The 8,211-nt window shown below is 41.2% G+C and overlaps 1 non-coding gene across 1 annotated transcript; it reads right to left on the bottom strand.

The window, feature by feature from the left end:
* Positions 1–7,790: 7,790 nt before the first annotated feature.
* On the bottom strand, positions 7,791–7,898 carry LOC130937468 (small nucleolar RNA R71). The gene has a single exon (XR_009068687.1). It is a non-coding gene; the product is annotated as a small nucleolar RNA R71 (small nucleolar RNA).
* Positions 7,899–8,211: the final 313 nt, after the last annotated feature.

The following is an 8,211-nucleotide window of genomic DNA, read 5'->3' as shown; positions in this document are numbered from 1 at the left end:
CTGGCTCAAAGACTCTGGATGACAACTTCTTGTCATGCCACTTCTTTGCCTTTTCCTTATAAATTTTTGCATTTCCAAAGGCACTGAGTCTAAATTCATCTAGCTCATTTAGCTGGAGTAATCTTTTTTCACCAGCTAACTTAGCATCCAGGTTTAGGAATCTGGTCGCCCAGTAGGCTTTATGTTCCAGTTCCACGGGCAGATGACAGGCCTTGCCATACACAAGTTGGTATGGAGAGGTTCCTATAGGAGTCTTGAATGCTGTTCTGTATGCCCACAGAGCATCATCCAAGCTCTTTGCCCAATCCTTTCTACGGGCGATTATAGTCCGTTCTAGGATTCTTTTTAGCTCTCTGTTAGAGACTTCAGCTTGCCCATTTGTCTGTGGATGATACGAAGTTGCTACTTTGTGGCTAATTCCATATCGGACCATAGCAGAGTACAGCTGTTTGTTACAGAAATGAGTACCTCCATCACTGATTAGGACTCTGGGAACACCAAATCTGCTGAAGATGTGATTCTAGAGGAATTTCAGCACGATCTTTGTATCATTAGTGGGTGTAGCAATTGCTTCTACCCATTTAGATACATAGTCCACTACCACCAGAATGTAAGTGTTTGAGTATGATGGTGGGAACGGACCCATGAAGTCAATACCCCATACATCAAATAATTCAATCTCTAAGATCCCTTGTTGAGGCATGGCGTATCCATGAGGCAAGTTACCAGCTCTTTGGCACTGTCATAGTTACGCACAAACTCTCGGGCATCTCTATAGAGAGTAGGCCAGTTGAAGCCACATTGGAGGACCTTAGTGGTTGTTCGCTCACTTCCGAAATGTCCCCCATACTGTGATCCATGGCAATGCCACAGGATCCTTTGTGCTTCCTCTCTGGGTACACATCTGCGGATCATTCCGTCTGCACATCTCTTAAAGAGATATGGCTCATCCCATAGGTAGTACTTGGCATCTGAAATTAATTTCTTTCTTTGCACCCTGTTGTACTCCTGGGGTATGAACCTCACAGCTTTATAATTTGTAATATCTGCAAACCATGGAGCTTCCTGAATGGCAAAGAGTTGCTCATCTGGGAAAGTCTCAGAGATCTCAGTAGAAGGGAGGGACACCCCAGCTACTGGTTCTATTCGGGACAGATGATCAGCTACCTGGTTTTCTGTCCCTTTTCTGTCTCTTATTTCTATATCAAACTCTTGCAGAAGCAACACCCACCTTATGAGCCTGGGTTTTGAATCCTGCTTTGTGAGTAAGTATTTAAGAGCAGCATGGTCAGTGTACACAATCACTTTTGACCCTACTAAATAGGATCTAAACTTGTCAATGGCATAGACCACTGCAAGTAACTCTTTTTCTGTGGTTGTGTAATTCTTCTGTGCGTCATTTAAAACACAGCTAGCATAATAAATGACATGCAGAAGCTTGTTATGCCTCTGTCCTAACACTGCACCAATGGCATGGTCACTAGCATCACACATTAGTTCAAATGGCAATGTCCAGTCTGGTGCAGAGATAACTGGTGCTGTGACCAGCTTGGCTTTCAGGGTCTCAAACGCCTGCAGACACTGAGTGTCAAACACAAATGGTGTGTCAGCAGCTAGCAGGTTGCTCAGAGGTTTTGCAATTTTTGAAAAATCCTTTATAAACCTTTTGTAGAATCCTGCATACCCCAGAAAGCTTCTGATTGCCTTAACATTGGCAGGTGGTGGTAATTTTTCAATTACCTCTACCTTTGCTTTATCCACCTCTATTCCCTTGCTTGAAATTTTGTGCCCAACGACAATTCTTTCAGTCACCATAAAGTGACATTTCTCCCAGTTTAAGACCAGGTTAGTCTCTTGGCACCTTTTCAGGACAAGTGCTAGATGGTTAAGACAGGAGCTGAATGAGTCTCCATATACTGAGAAGTCATCCATGAAGACTTCCAGGAACTTCTCCACCATATCAGAGAAGATGGATAGCATGCATCTCTGAAAAGTTGCATGTGCATTACACAGACCAAAAGGCATTCTTTGTAGGCAAACACGCCAGAAGGGCAAGTGAATGCTGTTTTCTCTTGGTCCTGAGGATCTACTACAATTTGGTTGTAACCTGAATAGCCATCCAAAAAGCAGTAATAATCATGACCAGCTAGTCTTTTTAGCATTTGGTCTATGAATGGTAAAGGAAAATGATCCTTTCTGGTGGTTGTATTGAGCCTTCTATAGTCAATACACATACGCCACCCAGTAACTGTTCTTGTAGGAACCAGTTCATTCTTTTCATTATGAACCACTGTCATGTCTCCCTTCTTGGGGACAACTTGGACAGGGCTCACCTAGGGGCTATCAGAAATAGGATGAATAATTTCAGCCTCTAGTAATTTAGTGACCTCTTTCTGCACCACCTCCTTCATGGCTGGATTTAGCTGCCTTTGTGGTTGAACCACTGGTTTGGCATTATCCTCTAATAGGATCTTGTCCATGCATCTTGCTGGGCTAATGCCCTTAAGATCACTTATGGACCACCCAAGAGCTGTCTTGTGTGTCCTTAGCACTTGAATCAGTGCTTCCTCTTCCTGTGGATTTAAAGCAGAGCTTATGATCACTGGAAAAGTGTCACCCTCTCCCAGAAATGCATACTTCAGGGATGGTGGTAGTGGTTTGAGCTCAGGTTTGGGAGGCTTATCCTCTTCCTGAGGAATTTTCAAAAATTCTTTTGTTTCCTCTGGTTCCTCCTGATTAGGCTGAACATCCTTGAAGATGTCCTCTAGCTCTGATTCTAGACTTTCAGTCATATTGATCTCTTCCACCAAAGAGTCAATAATGTCATCGCTCATGCAGTCATTTGGTGTGTTTGGATGCTGCATAGCTTTTACAGCATTCAACTTGAACTCATCCTCATTGACTCTCAGGGTTACTTCCCCTTTTTGTACATCAATGAGAGTTCGTCTAGTTGCTAGGAAAGGTCTTCCTAGAATGAGAGTTGCACTCTTGTGCTCCTCCATTTCCAACACTACAAAGTCAGTTGGAAAGGCGAATGGCCCAACCTTGACAATCATGTCCTCAATTATGCCTGATGGATATTTAATGGAGCCATCAGCAAGTTGGAGACATATCCAGGTTGGTTTGACTTCTTCAGTCAACCCAAGCTTTCTGATAGTGGATGCATGTATTAGATTGATACTTGCTCCAAGGTCACACAGGGCTGTCTTGGTGCAAGCACCTTCTAATGTGCATGGTATCATAAAGCTTCCTGAATCTTGAAGCTTTTCTGGTAAGCTTTTCAGAATGACTGCACTGCATTCTTCAGTGAGAAACACTTTTTCAGTTTCTCTCCAATCTTTCTTATGACTTAAGATCTCTTTCATGAACTTAGCATAAGAAGGTATTTGCTCAAATGCCTCTGCAAATGGAATCTTTATCTCAAGAGTCCTTAGATAGTCTGCAAAGCGGGCAAATTGCTTATCCTGTTTTGCTTGGCAGAGTTTCTGAGGATAAGACATCTTGGCTTTATATTCTTCAACCTTAGTTGCTGCAGGTTTATTCCTTACAGAAGTGGTTGGAGAAGCCTTTTTAGAGGGGTTACTATCAGCACTCTTAGGTGTCTGATTCCCCATTGGCGTCTGAACGCCAGGATTGGGTGAGGAATGGGCGTTTAACGCCAACTTTTCCCCCTTTTCTGGCGTTTGAACGCCAGAACTGGGCAAGGAATGGGCGTTTAACGCCAGCTTTTCTCCCTTTTCTGGCGTTTGAACCCCAGAAGTATTCCTCTCTGGGCTCTTACTGTCCTCAGAGGGATTTTGGGCAGTGGTTTGGTTATCCTCTGTCAATTGTTCCTTTCTTGGCTTTTTGCTAGTTTGAGCAGTTGATGAGCGGATAATTTATACACTTTTTGGCATTGTTTTTAGTATGTTTTTGGTATGATCTAGTTAGTTTTTAGTATATTTTTATTAGTTTTTAGTTAAAAATCACTTTTCTGGACTTTACTATGAGTTTGTGTGTTTTTCTGTGATTTCAGGTATTTTCTGGCTGAAATTGAGGGACCTGAGCAAAAATCTGATTCAGAGACTGAAAAGGACTGCAGATGCTGTTGGATTCTGACCTCCCTGCACTCGAAGTGGATTTTCTGGAGCTACAGAAGCCCAATTGGCGTGCTCTCAACGGCGTTGGAAAGTCGACATCCTGGGCTTTCCAGCAATATATGATAGTCCATACTTTGCCCAAGATTTGATGGCCCAAACCGGCGTTCAAAGTCACCCTCAGGAATCCCAGCGTTAAACGCTGGAACTGGCACCCAAATGGGAGTTAAACGCCCAAACTGGCATAAAAGCTGGCGTTTAACTCCAAGAGGAGTCTCTATACGAAAATGCTTCATTTGCTCAGCCCAAGCACACACCAAGTGGGCCCGGAAGTGGATTTTTATGTTATTTACTCATCTCTGTACACCCTAGGCTACTAGTTTTCTATAAGTAGGACCTTTTACTATTGTATTTGAATCTTTGGATCTTTGGATCTTTGGATTGTTTTTGATCCTTTGATCATCTTTGGACATCTAGTTCTTAGATCATTGGGAGGCTGGCCTCACGGCCATGCCTAGACCTTATGCTTATGTATTTTCAACGGTGGAGTTTCTACACACCATAGATTAAGGTGTGGAGCTCTGCTGTACCTCGAGTATTAATGCAATTACTATTGTTCTTCCATTCAATTCCGCTTGTTCTTGTTCTAAGATATCACTTGTTCTTCAACTTGATGAATGTGATGATCCGTGACACTCATCATCATTCTCACTTATGAACAAGGTGACTGACAACCACTTTTGTTCTACAAGCAACCAAGGCTCTAGTGAATATCTCTTGGATTCCTGATTGCACGATGCATGGTTGATCGCCTGACAACCGAGTGCTCGCCTGACAAACGAGCCAACCATTCCGTGAGATCAGAGTCTTCGTGGTATAGGCGAGAACTGATGGCAGCATTCAAGAGAATCCGGAAGGTCTAACCTTGTCTGTGGTATTCTGAGTAGGATTCAATGATTGAATGACTGTGACGCGCTTCAAACACCTAGCAGGCGGGGCGTTAGTGACAGACGCAAAAGAATCAATGGATTCTATTCCGGCCTGACCGAGAACCGACAGTTGAATTCCGCGTGCTGTGACAGAGCATATGCAATCGTTTTCACTGAGAGGATGGGAGGTAGCCATTGACAACGGTGAAACCCTACACAAGCTTGCCATGGAAAGGAAGAAGAAGGATTGGATGAAGACAGTAGGAAAGCAGAGAGACGGAAGGGAAGGCATCTTCATGCGCTTATCTGAAGTTCCTACCAATGAATTACATAAGTATCTCTATCTTTATCTTTTATGTTATTTTCGTTCATCACCATATCCATTCGAGTCTGCCTGACTAAGATTTACAAGATGACCATAGCTTGCTTCATACTAACAATCTCCGTGGGATCGACCCTTACTCACGTAAGGTATTACTTGGACGACCCAGTGCACTTGCTGGTTAGTTGTGCGAAGTTGTGTAATGCCATGGGATTGAACTACCAAGTTCTTGGAGTTCATGACCGGGGATTATGAGAGTTGTGAAAAGTATTGTTCACAATTTCGCGCACCAAGTTTTTGGTGCCGTTGCCGGGGATTGTTCAGTTTGGACAACTGACGGTTCATCTTGTTGCTTAGATTAGGTATTTTTTTTTTTCGAAATTCTTGAAGATGAATTCTAGAGTTTCATGATGATTTGTTGAAGTCTGGCTGGCTGAGAAGCCATGTCTAATCTCATTGGACCGAGGTTTCAACTTATCATCACAAGAGCTTGTTGATTTTTATCAATCTTGCTTTTGGAGCAGTGATCTGCTAAGGCTTGGCTGGCCTTTGGCCATGTCTAGTGTTTTGGACCGAAGCTTTCTTTGAAAGCTTGGCTGGCTGTGAAGCCATGTCTAATTCCTGGACCGGAGTCTTAGACTAACATTGCACTGATTCCTGGAATTCTCATTAAGAATTTTGATATCTTTTTCCACTTAATTTTCGAAAAACACAAAACAAAAAAAAATAAAAAAAAATCATAAAATCCAAAAATTTCTTGTTTGAGTCTAGTGTCTCATCTTAAGTTTGGTGTCAATTGCATGCATTGTTATGTGTCTTAGTGATCTTCAAGATGTTCTTGATGATTTACTTGCTCTAATCTTTGAATTCTATTGACTTGAAATATTTTGTGTGTCTCATATGCATTCTCATATTGTTAGTGTCAGTGGTATACAAACTGCTAAGTTTGGTGTCTTGCAAGCATTGTTAATTGATTTTAGTTGCATTTTGATTATTAAAAATCCAAAAATATTTTTAATTTGTGTCTTTTCAAGTCAATAATACAGAGAATTGAAGATTCAGAACATACAGCAGAGGAATTGCACAGAAAAAGCTGGGCGTTCAAAACGCCCAGTGAAGAAGGACAGACTGGCGTTTAAACGCCAGCCAGGGTACCTGGTTGGGCGTTTAACGCCCAAAAGGGTATAGTTTTGGGCGTTAAACGCCAGAATGTGCACCATTCTGGGCGTTTAACGCCAGGATGGCACAAGGGGGAGAATTTTGTTTTCAAATCAAATTTTTTTTCAAGTTTTCAAAGTTTTTCAAAATCAAATCTTTTTCAAATCATATCTTTTCAATCAAATGTTTTCAAAATCAATTCCCTTCCTTTTTCAAAGATACTTACTATCAATTAATGATTTGATTCAACATTTCAAGTATGTTGCCTTTTCTGTTGAGAAAGGTTTAATGTTTGAATCATATCTTTTCTTGATAGCCAAGTTATTAATTTTTAAAATCAAATCTTTTTAAAATTGTTTTCAAATCATATCTTCTCAATCACATTTTTTTAAATCAATCATATCTTCTTAACCTCATCTTTTTCAAAAGAGTTTTCAATCAAATCTTTTTGATTTCTAATCTCAAAATCTTTTTCAAAAATCATCTTATTTCTTTCCCACTCTCATTTTCGAAAATTAAGTAATGTTTTTCAAAAATGTTTTCAAAATCTTTCACTTAATTTTCGAAAATTACTTCCCTTCTTCTCACATCCTTCTATTTATGGACTAACACTATCCCTTAATGCAAAATTCGAACTCCATTCCCTCTGATAAGTTCGAATTTTCTACTTCTGTCTTCTACTCTTCTTTTCCTCTGACACTTCAAGGGATCTCTATACTGTGACATAGAGGATTCCACATTTTCTTGTTCCCTTCTCTTTCTTATGAGCAGGAGCAAAGACAAAAGCATTCTTGTTGAGCCTGATCCTGAACCTGAAAGGACCTTGAAGAGAAAGCTAAGAGAAGCCAAAGCACAACTCTCTTTAGAGGACCTGACCGAATTCTTCAAAGAAGAAGAACACATGGCAGCCGAAACAACAACAATGCAAACAATGCAAGGAAGGTGCTGGGTGACTTTACTGCACCTACTCCCGACTTCTATGGGAGAAGCATCTCTATCCCTGCCATTGGAGCAAACAACTTTGAGCTTAAGCCTCAATTAGTTTCTCTAATGCAACAGAATTGCAAGTTCCATGGACTTCCATTGGAAGATCCTCATCAGTTCTTAGCTGAATTCTTGCAAATCTGTGACACAGTCAAGACTAATGGGGTTGACCCTGAGGTCTACAGACTGATGCTATTCCCTTTTGCTGTAAGAGACAGAGCTAGAATATGGTTGGACTCTCAACCTAAAGAAAGCCTGGACTCTTGGGAAAAGCTAGTCAATGCCTTCTTGGCAAAGTTCTTTCCACCTCAAAAATTGAGCAAGCTTAGAGTGGAAGTCCAAACCTTCAGACAGAAGGATGGAGAATCCCTCTATGAAGCTTGGGAAAGATACAAACAATTAATCAGAAAGTGCCCTTCTGACATGCTTTCTGAATGGAGCATCATAGGTATTTTCTATGATGGTCTCTCTGAACTATCCAAGATGTCTTTGGATAGCTCTGCTGGAGGATCTCTTCATCTGAAGAAGACGCCTGCAGAAGCTCAAGAGCTAATTGAAATGGTTGCAAATAACCAGTTCATGTACACTTCTGAAAGGAATCCTGTGAACAATGGGACTAGTCAGAAGAAAGGAGTTCTTGAGATTGATACTCTGAATGCCATACTGGCTCAGAATAAAATATTGACTCAACAAGTCAATTTGATTTCTCAAAGTCTGTCTGGAATGCAAAATGCACCAAGCA

This window comes from Arachis stenosperma, chromosome 6, assembly GCF_014773155.1.
Source record: "Arachis stenosperma cultivar V10309 chromosome 6, arast.V10309.gnm1.PFL2, whole genome shotgun sequence".
NCBI classification, from domain to species: domain Eukaryota; kingdom Viridiplantae; phylum Streptophyta; class Magnoliopsida; order Fabales; family Fabaceae; genus Arachis; species Arachis stenosperma.
This window is presented reverse-complemented; position numbering and strand designations above follow the sequence as displayed.